We start from the raw sequence: 15,500 nt of genomic DNA, 5'->3' as shown, positions 1-15,500 counted from the left end.
TATAAAACTGATTCTAAGTGTTGAGTTCAATCTAGTACACTTTTTATGAATGACATAAGCAGAAATTTGTTTCCTTTTATCCTTACTCTATTTGAAAAAGTCTCCATTCTAGGATAATTTCTGAGTAACTAAAGTTAGAAATATATGCATTGTCTCATTAAAGAGTCCCAAAATGGCTAAGAACTGAGCTTCTAAAACTCATTTTTTGCTATTAAAGTTTTACAGAAATCTGTTAGAGGAAAGTCAGCATGCTTTTTGAGCCATTTCCTGTCCTTGTTCCAGTGCTCATGAAAAAGAGAAACGCTTTAGATAAACCAGCTGCTGGATTGCCTAGAATAGTAAATTACTCTAACACTCCTATTTGATGTGATCCTGTCACACTTTTTTTTTTTTTCCAGCAGGATTTCCTCATTTTTCACAACTATTTGTTTCCACTCGAAATTAGCTTCCTACAAATAGCCTCTTGTCAAATGTGTACTGAGCTATGTGCACAGTTACCATAAATAAAGAAATTCTAGTTCACTATGCCCACCTCCCTTTAATTAAAAAAGTCACAAAACATAACTTTTTCATTAAAATATTGCCTCCTTGCCCCCAAATAGATTACTGCTATAGTATAAAAACTTAGAATTCTGTGAACCCATTTGGAATTTTTCACGATTATTGAATTATATTGCTAAATGTCTGGGATGAAAAAAGAACAATCATGAAAAGGTCATTCATACATCTGAAGAACTAGTATAAAAGTGATTCAAACCTCTTACTAAATTTTTTTTTTTTTAGCATAAGCCATTCTTAACTCTTCTACTTTTTATGGACCCAAACATTGGTTATTTTAGTGACATTCTGAGGACTCTTTCTGAAGTTAGCTCTCTGGGGAACTTTAACAATTTCATGCACACTCTAAACTGACCTCATCTTCCTGATTGAAGCCATTTCTGTGATGATCTACTTATTCTTGGAAACAAATAAATATTCATAATTTTGATTATATAATCTAAAGAAAGGGTTTGCACCTGGATGGATCCCTTCATGGTTTCTTGCCTTTTTGCTCCACATCAACCTTAGAATAAAGGACATATTCCCCTTTATGAGAAGGAAGGCAAGTCTAGAATATGATATAAATCTCATCTGAACCAATTTTGATGATGTGATTTTATTAATGCATAAATAAAGGTTTGCTGAAACGTGCAACAGCAGTTTATCATTTCTTTGCCTGTATAAATGGTGGATGCCGGTCTCTTCCATTTCACTACCTGCAAAACTTTCCTTTATGTGGTAAAACAGATACGTGAGTCTGTGGAAATGTTCTAAAGGAATAACACTTGGTTTCTTTTAAAAATGCTCTGAATAGAACACGAATATCCAGAATCCACACTAAAACTTAATGATTAAGGCTCAGAAAATTTGGATGATAGACACAAACCTTTTATTTTTGTGATGTCGCATTAACAGTTTGGGCTCTGGCACTGGCCAGACTTGGGCACACATTTAAGTCCTACAACCTGTTAGTTCCATGAACCATAATCTCTCAGAGAACATCTCTTCATCTGGAAAAAAGGGATAATATCTATTTTCTAGGGTTGTCATGAGGATCAAATGACTTATATGTAAACACTTAAATGAAAACAAGTATAGTGCCTAACAGAATCTCAATAAATGTGTCCCCATTTGCTTCATCCTTTACTTCCAGACATCATCAGATACATGTGGCCTGCACGGATTGGGTCAGTGGTGAGGGGGTACCTGGGGGGCTCAGTCAGTTATGCCTCTGCATTCAGCTCAGGTCATGATCTCAGGGTCCTGGGATGGAGCCCCGCATTGGGCTCCCTGCTCGGCTGGGAGTCTGCCTCTCCCTCTCCCTCTACCACTCCCCTCTCCCCTCCACCCGTGCTCACTCTCAAATAAAAATAAAACCTTAAAAACAAAAAAAGTGTGTGGGCCTTTAATGAGAGATATTTTCAAATTTCAAACTGTTTGGGCCCCATTGGTAGAAACTAGTATTAAAATTTTAAGGATTGGTTAAATAATGTACACTGAATTGGCAAAACAAAATTATGTATGCACTGTTGGATTTGGGGGGCAGTGCAATAAATTTAGCCCTGCCATATAATGGGTGATGGAAAGGAAAAAACTGGTATTCTGGAGGTATGGTGACTAAACACTGAGAAGCAAAAAGTTCAAAAAAAAAGTTAAAAAATTTTTTTGACTGAGAAATTCTATTTAATACAAATTAAGAGTAATACATCTTCATGGATTTATGTGTTCATTTAGTAAATATTTAGTCTCCACCACACTGTAAGCACTATTCTTGGTTCTAGAGATAGAGCTATGAGTGAATAAGACAGAGTCTTTTTCTCTACTTCCACGGAGCTTACATTCTGATGAGTGAATGTATAATAAACAAATAGACGAGAATTTAAGAAATAATACACATATGCAGGAAACAAAATGTGGAGGTCTGTTTGAAAGTGGTTGGGGCGCCTTTCCTATGCACTGGGCAGGAAGCCACTGAGGGCGCTGGCACGTCCGCTAAATCCTGAGCAAAAAGGAAGAGGCAGCTTGAGTGTGAAGGGAGGGGATTTTTGACCGAGGCGGAGAGAAGCCAGCTTGGCAGACACAGAGCCAAAGAGGAAGAGGGTGGCGGAAGATGAGGGGGAGCAAGAGCGGGTGACTGTCATATGGGGCCCTGGCAGCTATAGGATTAAGAGTCTGGACTTTATTCAGGGGTTCTGAAAGCCCCCGCAGGACTGTGAGCAGAGGAGAGGTGGGACAGGTGTCAGGAGTGGCAGCAGGGAGAGCCGGTGGGAAGATGGGCCCAGGCACGCCCAGACGGGTGTGGCCGTACTACCAGTGTGGGAGGATGTGTTATGAAGACTGACTTATTAAATGTCCTGGTGAATTACATGTGGGAAATGAGGAAAGAAGCAAAGGAAGAAAAACAACACCTAGGCTTTGCCTGGTTCTCCTGGGAAAGGAGTAAAGTTTGGAAAAGGGAAACAGGACAGATAGGGGAGAAGCACGTTTGGGGTGGAATGAGGAAAATCCACAGTCCATTTCTGCACATGTTAATTTAGAACTATCTGTTAGGCACTCACATGAGGACGGCATCTTTGTTACATGGAGTCTGATCTTCAGAGAAGGGCTTAGGGGTTGGAGCTGTCATAGGACCCAGATATAGTCAGAGATTTATATCAAAGGATGTTTAAATTTCTTTTCAAAATGTCACACAGAGTGAATGAAAATGAACGAAATGATCACTAATATGGGATAAATACATTATGGTACACCCATACGACATAATGTTATGCATCCTTTTTAGAATAATATTTAGAGGAACAGAAAATGGGGAAAATGGGAATGTATTGTTATATTATTAAGAGGAAAAGGTATGAGTTTTGTAATCCCACATTTGTGTAAAACTATGTAAATTTTAGAAGTCTAGCATATAGGGGTGCCTGGCTGGTTCAGGTGGTGGAGCGTGTGACTCTTGATCTTGGGATTGTAGGTTCGAGCCCCATGTTGGGTGTAGAGATTACTTAAAAATAAAATTTAAAAAAGTCTACAATATAAAAATATTTGAACTTACTTTGGAGTTTTTCAGTGGTAAGATTAGAGGTGTTTTGTATTACTTTTTGTATCTTTTTTTTTGTAGTTTCAAGTGTATAAAACTATGGAAAAATTAGTGATCATAAAAATTGCAGTTAGCCTATGAGTTACAATAAAACAGCAGAATATATTAAAGAAAGATTTAGCAAAAACAGTTTAATAATATTTCATTTCCTAATGTTACTATAAATTTATTAACTGAGAAGTAGAAGTATTGATGTATTTTCTAATTAATGTGCTTGTATAAAGATACTGTTTAATTTTTTTTTTTACAACAGAAAACATTTCTCAATATTTTTTCCTGTTCTTTGCATACATAAATTGTTGGTCCCAGAGAATTTTTGCATACAAGTTACTATACTTCACCATTTGTACCTTTTTTTTTTTTTAAACAAATAAAGGGTATCTAGTTAGTCTATGCATCACTGTTAAATTTACTTGGAAAAATGCAATGTGACATCCACTGCTGTTCATCCCAAAACAAAAGGGCCATGAAATGTTTTGTTTCCCCTTAATGGTTGATTTGGATGACACATTGGAAATGATCAATTGTGTAAGAACTGAGCTCTGCAGTGAAAAACAGGGGAAAAGTATAAGGCACATCATAGTCATTGGAATAGTGTTATATATATATCTACAATTATAAAATCAGTGCAAAATTTTCCCTTATTAAACATACACTATCATGGCCATCCAGTGAAGTTAACAATGTCATCAACTCAGGCACAAGAAATGTTGATTAGCTTCCTGCAACAGGAATGTCTTCTTTACCAAATTAAACCAGTCAATATGTTCTCTCTCGAAATTCTTCCTAACTTTCCCTGAAATCTTATGAAGAAAATACTATATTTAAAAAAGTTGGCCCCTCAGAATTTGATGTTAAAATCTGATGCAATGTTTAAACTATCAGTTGTTGGCATTCAATTAAAAATTTTTGATTATAATAAAAAGCAATTGGGGAAAATGTGTTGTATAACAGTGTTCAAGGTCAAGATTAGGGTCAAGGTTAAGCTGAAATCCAAGATCTGATTTTATTTATTTTTTAAAATATTTTTTAAAAAGTTTTTATTTATTTGAGCGAGAGTGAGAAAGAGGGTGCACACAATGCAGGGGTGTGGAGGGGCAGAGGGAGAGGGAGAAGTTCGATTTCAGGACCCTGAGATCATGAGCTGAGCCAAAGGCAGACACTTAACCAACTGAGCCACCCAGGTGCCCCCCAAGATCTGATTTTAAATGCTAGTGATTAAATAAGTGTTTGTGCCCGTATTAGAACATATCTTTAGGAAATACACTGTAGGAACATAAACTGGTGAATCCTTGTAAAATGATCTTAACCCAGGTCCAGAATATCAACTGGTTATCAAGGTGTTTCCATGGATTGTGAATAATGGAAACATATTACTTTGCTTATACAACCTTTTCACAGATTATAAAACTTTCAGATTTAGGGAAAGTGATGGAGAATGGTTATTGTAAATACCATTTTGTGTCATACTTATGAGTCTAGCAAGAACTATCCCAGTGGTACAGTGGGGATAAGAGGAAAAGGAAGGCCATATCAGTGGAAGAGGCCTGCCAGATACCTTAGATGTTTCTGGTACAAGAATTCATTCAGCCCATATGGACATCCTTCCAGTGCTCAGCACTTTGACAGGTTCTATCTCGGATTACAAAGGGGAATTGGCAATACGGATGCAAGAGAAGCTCAGAGCCCAATTAGGGACAGGAAGATGAACATAAAGACAGTGCAGGATTTCAGTTCCATAAATACTTAGTAAGTAATGGCAGAGAAGCTGACTCAGGGGACTCAGAATTCTTACATGAGGCAAAAAACTTGGACCAATATGTTAATGGATGTGTAGGCATTTTCCAGGCATAACAAGAGGTGAAGGCATTCTAAGCAAAGAGGAGAACATAGGTTAGCCTAATGGCCCAGTAACACAAAAGATCTTAACATGCATAATAACTGAGAATACCAACCCGCTTTGGAATGTTAGCTGTGTGAGTGTGTAGGGTTGGATATGTTTGGAGAATTTCCTGAAGTCAGATACTGGAGGGCCTCTTCTTGTCACTGAAATGTGTCTGGATTTTAATCTCAAGACAAAGGGAGCGTGGCTATGGGAAATGTTTACACAAAAAGTAAAATATTCATATTTGTGTGTTAGAAAGGATTCCAACAGGAAGAGCAATGACCTACCAGAAGGGAGCAATGCTGGAGTCGAGAGTCTGTTACAATGTTAATTGCAATAGTTTGGGTATAAAATCACAGGGCCAAATAGTAGTCATGGCAAGGTAAAGAATAGGATTGGTTTTGTTTGGTTTTAAAAAAAAAGAGAGAGGGAGGGTGCATGTGCACAGGGGGTTGGGGGGCAGAGGGAGAGGGAGAGAGAATCTTAAGCAGGCTCCTCGCCCAGTGTAGAGACTGATGCCGGGCTCCATCTCATGACACTGAGATCATGACCTGAGCTGAAATCCAAGAGTTGGATGCTTAACTGACAGAGCTATCCAGGTGCCCCAAGAATAGGATTGTTTTAAAGGACGTTAGGTGATGGAATTGTCTGGATTGATCACTCATTTTGGTTAAAGAGGCAAGGGAACTAGGAAAATGACTCAGAAATTCCAATGGGCAACTGCACAGTGGTGATTACCGGTGGTCAAAAGAGTGGGATTAAAAACTAAGTTCAAATTTGGACTTACAAAATTGTAACTGCTGTTAGAATGCCATTAACTCATTCCTTCAAACGACATTTAGAGAGCACTCCGGGGAGCTCTCTACTAAGTGTCGGCTATCACAAGGGAGATAGTGAGGAACTAAGGAGCTGTCTACACGGGCATAAAGGAGCTACTGAAATGAAGATTTTGAAAATGGATGAATTAAAAAGGACAAATTAAGAAAACAGAATTCAGAAGAATGAGAGGGCATTAGATAAATAACAGTGGTTTTCTAACTTTTTTTGACTGTGGCCCCTAATAATAAACACATTTTACCTTTGACCCAACACATCTACATACGAATATAAATGAAACAAAGGCTTTATAAAAAGTAATGATGGGATATACTCTGACATTTTTTTTTATTTTCTTGTGTTTCATTTAAAAATGCTGCTGGCAATCTACTAAGCTGATTTTATGATTGATTCAGAGGTCATCCTTGAAGTTTGAACAACACTGACAGGGAACTCAGATGGAAAGACGAGTTTTGTTCAGCATCCAGCCGAACACAAAAGTCTTGAGTGTCAGGAGCAATGTGATTGAGTTGCCTTTCTCATTAGCAGGCAAAAGAGAATCTGAACAAAGGGAGAGGGCCCTCTCTACTAATTAAGTGGCTTTTCCTTACTCTACACAGCCCCTGAGGATCTCCCAGCTCACAGCATAAAGGAAAGAATGAGATTAAAGTCCATGATCCAGTTACTTTTTAAAGTTCAAAAAAATAAATAAATAAATAAACACCTTGGGTAATACAGTCTAAGCTTGTAGTTGATCTCTCGAAGAAATTGATAAGCAGGGGCATCATTCAATTCAACTAACATTTATTTGTGTCCTCCTTTGTGCCCTCCTTTGTGTTAATTTCCCACTGATGGTTTAACAAAACTGAAATAAACAACCTGGAACTGCTTCTATACAATGAGTTCTTCCTTGCCTTAAACTTACTATTTCTATCTTGCAACTTATCTTATGTGCTTCCTCCTTGAGGAAGCTGGAGATGGAGAGAGAGAGAGAGCAAGAGCTTGCACACATGCGAGCAGAGGGAGGGGCAGAGGGAGAGAGAAACTCAAGCAGACTCTGTGCTGAGTGCAGAGCCTGATTCAGGGCTCGATCTCATGACCCCAAGATCATGACCTGAGCCAAAACCAAGAGTGGGACACTTAACCAACTGAGCCACCCAGGTGCCCCAAGACTCTAACATTTCTATAACCTGTTTAATGTATTTTAATAGACAAACACTAGGAATATTAAGACATTGAAATGCAGCTGTAATTACTCTACTATAAGAGTGCTACACCTTGCAGGATGGGGACTCAATGATACTTTGTCCACAATTTTTACTTTGGCAGAAATCCTTTATTTTTGCTCTTTATATGGAGTAGTGGAAAAAGGCAAAATTAGCACTGATGAGCTATTCATGTTCTTCTACCTCAGCACTGTTTTTGCCCCACTGTCAAAAAGCCATTAGACATTATCATTTGACTACATTATTTTTTAATCTAGGTTATTTAAAAAAGCTAAATTTAAAAATCCACTAACAAGAATGGCTGCAAAATCTTCTGTAGCACAGTTTCTATCATGCACTGACTTTTACATCAATGACATGAAAGTTAAGTGATCTTGATTTGGGAAAGCCACCAAAATCATGTAGTCAGAGAACCTAGAAAGTAGGTAAGTTTTCAAACATGAAGCTGTGCTTCAAGAAAAGAAAAAAAAATATATTTTTAAAGGAATGCATAGCTATGACGTTTTTCATTTCCCCAAGAGGAATGGATGACTTTATCTATCACTGCAACCTAAGTAATTGGAATTTAATATCCATTTATTTGCTGAGCTTAAAAGGTCATTATAGCACATCCAAAAATCACTAAAAATGATTGACTCACTTTCCAGTTGGAAAACAGGCTCAGCACAGTCTATGGATGATACTTTGTTTATCCAATTTTTTACTTGTTCCTTTCATCACAAGCTCTAAGTGCACATCCAATACTACATTTTTAATTAAGTAATGTATATGAATCAACGACTGTTTCTACAACAAACTTTCACATGACTACATAATACAAGTGCAACACATCCATGCTACTCCATGCTCCAGCAGAGAGAACTTCAACCACAATTGAAGAATAAAAAATTGGAATTCCTTCTCTTCTCTCTGTGTTATTTTTTCCCCTTTGGGTCTCATGGTGTGCGAGTTTTCTGTCCCCCTTAGCCCTTATAACCCCTCTCTGTGCAGTCTGATGATGCACAAAATAGTCTTGAGGATTTCTCCTTTAGATCCTAGAGCACCTACAAATAATCTCACAATGAATAAAGAAAACAAGATAGGAAACACATGAACCATTTCAAACAAAGACTGTGATGTTTACCAAAATTTTCATTTCTGGAAGTGATCAAAATATGGAGTTTTGATGAGTAAGAATTTCCAACTATATAATCAAAAACTATGCTTTCGAGAAAGTTCAATGAAAGAATTCTTTTTGCTATAAAAAGCAACTGCTTTTATGTAAAGTTAAATTTAGTAAATTACTATTTGTATATATATATGTCACTATAAATATATATATAAATAAATTATATATATGTATATATATGCATAAACACACACACACTTGACTCCCTCATCCATACCTCTTGCTCCCCACTCCCCAGTGGCTACCTAGAAAAACTCCATGAGGACAGGGATTTTGTTTCAAGAAACAAAAATCTATGCCCACTGCATAGAAGGAGGTCCAGAAATATTTGTTGAATGAATAAAGGGAATACCTGAGTTCTTCAGCTTCAAGTATTTAACTAATGTAATTTAAATCATGATTTTCTTTCAGATTATTTAGTCCCCTCAAGTTTTAAATGACTTCAACATATTATAAATACCTTCTTTACTTAAAAGCAAATGTTAAAACCACTACTTCTTCAAAACTACCTCTGCTTTCCAAGCTTATTTTTTATTACATTTATGTGTTCTTTGTTGGGGGAAATAGATCTGTTGAGTGCACATCTAAAAGGAGAGTAAAACAGTGTTAATATCTGTCCATCAGAGAGAGAGGCAAAATATGAGACAAATCAACAAAATTCTTTTCAACTAACTGAGTTGAAAAGAGAGAATGTGAAAGCATTTGGTGAGGTGTACAGAAGATACGTGTTGAGACCAAGCATTTTGATCTCAATTTTATGGAAGCAATCAATTTCACTATGAAACACATGCCAATTTCATGGCATATATACTGACCATTCATGTGAAAAAAAGTAAGACCTAAGAAAATATGTCGAATAAGATATTATTTAACTTTAAGGATAAACTGTCCAGTCTTAAAAATGCATTTTTAATGCATTTTCCTGAAAGACACCTGCTTGTATCTGTCACTGAGGACACATTTCAAATAACTGCAGATTCTCATTTTTATTCATATCGGTTGTTGCAGAAGGATAAAAGAGGAAACCTTTAATTATAATTTTATAAGCTATTTATTCTCTAGGATATGAAATAAACATGGCTGAAAACCTGAAGTGTATTATACTTTCAAAATTAATTTTATTTCAAAAATCAAATTAGTTTTCTACATTCATAAAATACGATATGCTTCCATATGTATGTGACCATCCTGCAGGGAAGAGGCTGTTACAAATTTAGGTTATGTAAGTATGCATGTGAATCAGTAGTGTACAATGCATATTATACATCTCCTTTGTAAAAAGAAGGTGACAAGTCTGTCCCTGCACAGCAGTTGTGAAGATGACATGATGATGTGGCACAATTTGAGATGAAACCCCACTGCATAGTTACTAGCTCAGTAGATGGTTGTCGCCATTATTATTACTATATGTCAACATACAACTGTAAGTTCTTTAGCTAAAAAGAATGTCAGAAAATAGTCACAGAGATATTCTAATCTTCAAATACATAAAGACAAAAAGTTATCAGGAAACAATCTGGAAATTTTTCAAGTGTTACCTTTGGGAATAACAAAAAAAAAAAACAAACAACCTACTTCTTTCGATAATATATTATTCTTGCTGTATTGCTCTCTACTTACTGGAGCCTATCAAAGCTTTAATATCGTGATTACAGTAGTCCTAAATTTCTACATTAGTCCTATATTTCTGCTTACACAACTGGATGAATATTCATTAGTCCTACATTAGTCCTATATTTCTGCTTACACAACTGGATGAATATTCTTGATATATGATTCATTCAAACATTATCCCTCTTTGCTAGAAGCATGTCAATCTAAAATAGCTCATGCATTGAAAACTGTCAGCCCATTTTCCTCTCTTAAATACGTCTTTACTGGCTTAATGCTTTCCACTTACCTATCTACAGCCATCTGTGAAAGCTGAATGGCTTGAGCTACCACGTGTTACTTAGCGTTCTTCGTAGTTAGCCTGCATTGACTCCTCTGTATATGACTGATGTACATTAAGTAACAAAGATGAATGTTGAGTGTTAAAATACTGGTTTAGCGGACCCAATGGTCTTTCCTGTTAAAATTGTATTATTCAAGAATAAACATTAAACTAAATGATTTGAAGTCTGCTTCTGAGTTATATACAGCCACTAAAATAAGTTTCAATAAAATTTCTTGTGGCTACATAACGAGGGTTTTGTTTACTGACTTAGAGGGGGTTTTTTGGTTTGGTTGTTTTCCTTGTATTTCTTTAAAAAAAAAGATTTATTTATTTATTTTAGAGAAATAGAGAGAGAGAACATGCATGTAGGTGGAGAAGAGCAGAGGGAGAGGGAGAGAATCTTCAGCAGACCCCGAGCTGAGTGTGGAGCCCGATGCAGGGCTCAATCTCAGGACCCGAGATCATGACCTGAGCCTAAACCAAGAGTTAAGACACTTAACCAACTGAGCCATCCAGGTGCCCTCATCTCTGTATTTCTAAAAAAGATAGCTGAAACCTATAAGAATGTTAAATTACTCAATACACACATTCCACCTTCCCCTATTCAGGTTAATAGTACTTATCTTCCATGGATGTGTATAAAATCCAACTCCTTTAAAAGGACACTCATAAAGCCACAAATAATTTTTGAGATAGACATCACAAATATATTATGGCCATGGAAATAAGTAGGGCAACATGAGAATCCATTTGTTTGGATGAGCACCATCACTCTGCTTTTTCTTTTTATTACACCCTAAATCTTAATACAAGATTTCAAGATGTGAATGTTGACCATGCTGAAGGACTGAAAGTATGGAACAATGCAGAGCCCTGTGGAAAGAGGTCAGAAGAAGCACCAAGGTCATCTCTCACCAAGGTTCCCAAGCACACGTACATGGAATGAGGGCTGTTAGCTAGGAATGCACCTCCAAAACCTTTACACTCAAAAGCCTCCTCCACAACCATGACTGTCCTCATCATGCGCAAACTCTTAAAGGCTAATGCTATTGCAAAAATAAACAGGAAGAATAACAGCAGTGTACAAAGCAACTACTGAGAATATTACAATCTGAATTATAAACAAGTCAGGTTAAATTTATATGTGAAAGACTCTATGGGTACTATTATGGATGGACATAGAGCTGGACTGACCAAACACCATCACTGTTCCAGGTGGTTTATAGTTAACATGTGAGGCAAGGAGACTTGGCTTTTTGTTCTGAGTGATACATGGCAGCCAGGCAATTAGCTCTTGGCGCAGATCACTGCCCCAAATTATCATTATTTCCCACCTTGGGAAAAAAATGATGACTCATTTGAAATATGCCACCCAGTACAACCACTGAATTTTGTCCAATATGAGCCCAAAGGACAATACCTTAAGTTTATTTATAACAAGAATAAGCATACAATATGGTTTAGACTACATGACCATAGAATTGAAAAAGCAAGCCCTTCCTCCCCATCATTTTGTGACATACGTTCTGCATTTCCACTTCTTTTCTTCTGTTTTCCCTATTTTTCTAGAAAAGAAAATTATTTTAAATGTGGTAACAGTCCAATCTTCATAACAAATTAAACACTGAGCTGATATGCCTGATAGGCCTAAAAAGGCTAATGGATTTTTTTAAAGTCAGGATGCCATATTTAAGTTATGTTTGCATTTTATGATTTGATTTATTCGTTTGTCTTTTTTGAAATTCTGGATCTAACAAAGTAAATCTTATAATTGGGCACATTTCTAAAAGTCCCCTAAATATAACATATGGCAAGAAAGACATTTTCAGAATCAGAGAATCTCTGATTTAAATTACTTTAAAACTGCATTATATAATAATTTGTGATTATATCTTCACAGCTCTTGATGTAGGTATTGGCTACCACTCCTCGCCAGATGCTCTGGGAAACCATTCTAACCAAAGCAGTATGAAGTATATTTTAATTATTTCCCTTCCCCCCACTGAAACTGAGACTTTAAAAGGTTCAGTGACTAGGTTCCACCATAAATTAATAAAGGTTTTGAACCTAGGGCTTTCTGATTCCAAAATCTGTGGTGGTCACCATAATCCCACACTCATCCAGTGAATAACAACCATTAATGCTGATTAGTTACTAAGCTCAAGAGCTCCTAAGCGCTTGTCTCTACTAACTCATGTAATCCATAAAACAACCCTATGAGATAATTTTATTATTAGACCCATTTTACAGGTGAGCAAACAAAGGTACAAGGAGATTAAGTGACTTGTCCAACATTGCAAAGCTGGAAAATGAAAGAATTGGGTTGCAATCCCAGTCTGACTCTAGACAGCCCCTCATACCTAAGGACTATATGATGATATTACCAACTGAATATATGTTACCTGTTATTAAGGTTTTTGTCTCACCTAAACGCAAACACTTGATTCATGTAATAAACCATTGCCCCTTCAATAATAATCATATCAATTTCTGGCGAATAATTTGCAAACCAGTCTCATTGCACTGGCCTGGTTATATAACAACTTGTTTAATTTTAGTGAAAAAGTCTTTCTCAATCTTACTAAATATATTTGTTAAGATTTTTATTTTCAATCTTTTACTTTAAACTGAGTAGCTATATTCTGTTAACAAAAAAGAATGGTTATATGAGGTACTGAAGAGATAGCAGTGAAAAGGAATTAAATGTATTAAACCAAATGATTAATATCTGATTGAATTTCTATATCATTTCCTTAGTATCCTGAAATTAAACTATACATAAAAAGTATCTAGTGTATCTTTTCTCCTCCAAGTGTAAATACCCAAAATTAAGTCTAATAAGAAATTATCCTGGAGATCAGGAGCAGAAACACAATTCTTACAGTTGGTGGGGACTGGTGTGTGCAGTGTGGTGAGAAACATGTTTCTCAAAATTTAAACGTAATTTTCTCAAATACGAGAAATTCACTTGAGTCATGAATTAAAATTAAGTATAATTTTATAATTTATATTTTAGAGGAAAAACACACAAAATATCAAGCTGTTTTAACCAACTTAAAAAGCAAAGTATATGGGGATTAAGGAGTACATTTGTTGTGATGAGCAGGGGGTAATATATGGAAATGTTGAATCACTAAATTGTACACCTGAAACTAATGTTACACTGTATGTTAACATGACTGGAATTTAAATTAAAAAACTTAAAAAAAAAAAGCAAAGTATGATCACAACTTTTATCCAATTCCTTATTGGAAATATGAGTCAACCACAGCCATACCATTTTTATGGGGTTTGCAGTTAACTAATAATTTCACATTATTATCTTACTGGACCTATAAAATAATCTTATGAATTAGGTAAAGCAGAAATTCTTCCTCTCATTTTGCAGATGGAGGAAACTGAGGCTTGGACTATACACGGATATACTATATCTTCATGTTATAAGGAACTGGTCAGATGATATATCAGATTAAGGTTTTCAGACATAGTATAATTCCCTTTCCATTACACCATAAACATCACGTGTCAATTACCATGTGACACTTGGGTAAGTGAAAGCATTATCAGATATCCTGTTGGTTAAAACTATAATAAAATCGAACCGTTTCTAAACATTACATTAGGTGAAATTTTTATACTGCCAGATTTATATGATATTAAACAATCAAAAGCCATTGCAACTTTCCAGTGACATTTTTTTACTCAGTTAAAGAAGAGGTAAAATTCAATTCTTCTAAATCCTGCTATGGAGATGCATATATACTAGGGGTACTAATAGACATACACACACATAACAGATACATTTTAACCTGTTCTTTCATTTTGCAATTGGTTGGCACACAACCAGAATAAATCTAGCCATATTCACAACATCAACACGAACACATGTATTTGCACATTTTTCATTGTAAATGTATACACTCTGTTGAAGATCTCAATATAACCACATAAATGATAATGTATAGATAATACCTAACAGTGAAGGGGCTTCGAGGCGTGCATCACAACAGGGATGCTTAAAGTTCCGTCGATCCACAGCTCACTGAGCAACTCGTAACCGAAATGTGTGCCATCACCATTCAGATCTAAAAAGAAACACAAAGAGATAGCAAAGTCAATAAATATTATTTCATATCATTCATAGAAGAGTATCTTTCCAATACACAGCATTAAAAAAAAAATGTTTGACAATCCAGCAGAGGGGCCTTAATTCACACATCTCTGTTTTCTCCACAATGCATAGTATAGCCGTGGAAACACACTATGCCGTCAATAAAGAAGTCTGATTAGGAAGTAGTAGATTTAGTAGTAAATTGGTATGACATTACTGGAAGGCTATACATTTATCAATAAAGAACAAAATAGGGGCACCTGGGTGGCTCAGTCAGTTGAGCATTCGAGTCTTGACTTCAGCTCAGGTCACGATCTCTGGGTCGTGAGATCAAGCCCCGCATAGGGCTCTGTGCTGGGCGTGAAGCCTGCTTAAGATTCTCTCTCCTTATCCGTCTGCCTCTCCCCACCGCACTCCCCAAACTCTATCTCCCTCTCTCTTAAAAAAAAAAAAAAAGAACAAAACAAACAAAAGGCATGTAGAATTATTTTTAGGGCCTATGTATTGAACATCCTATCATGCCTGTGTATGACTTTTTTTTAGTCTTTCACAACAAAGCTGCAACATAAATAGTTTCCTCATTTACAGCATTCAAGGTTCAGAATAGTAGAGTGACTGGCCCCAGACTCTGACCTCCAGAGCCATGCTCTTCCACCATATCATGTGGAGTGTCCAGGTACATGTGTCACCATCATCCCACGCCTACTTGTACTCCATACGTCCT

At 36.3% G+C, this 15,500-nt stretch overlaps 1 protein-coding gene across 2 annotated transcripts in view; it reads right to left on the bottom strand.

Annotated features, from left to right (window-relative positions):
- CHRM3 (cholinergic receptor muscarinic 3) overlaps window positions 1–15,500 on the bottom strand; it is a 471,578-nt gene that overhangs the window by 322,666 nt on the left and 133,412 nt on the right. For both annotated transcript variants that reach the window (XR_004302521.1, XM_032430380.1), the window contains exon 2: window positions 14,638–14,750. The gene's annotated coding sequence lies outside the window, so the exon portion shown is untranslated. The remainder of the gene's footprint in view (window positions 1–14,637; window positions 14,751–15,500) is intronic.

The sequence above is a fragment of the Phoca vitulina genome, unplaced genomic scaffold (assembly GCF_004348235.1).
Source record: "Phoca vitulina isolate PV1807 unplaced genomic scaffold, GSC_HSeal_1.0 scaffold43, whole genome shotgun sequence".
Taxonomy (NCBI): domain Eukaryota; kingdom Metazoa; phylum Chordata; class Mammalia; order Carnivora; family Phocidae; genus Phoca; species Phoca vitulina.
The sequence above is the reverse complement of the archived record's forward strand: the minus strand, read 5'-3'. Positions and strand labels throughout refer to the sequence as shown.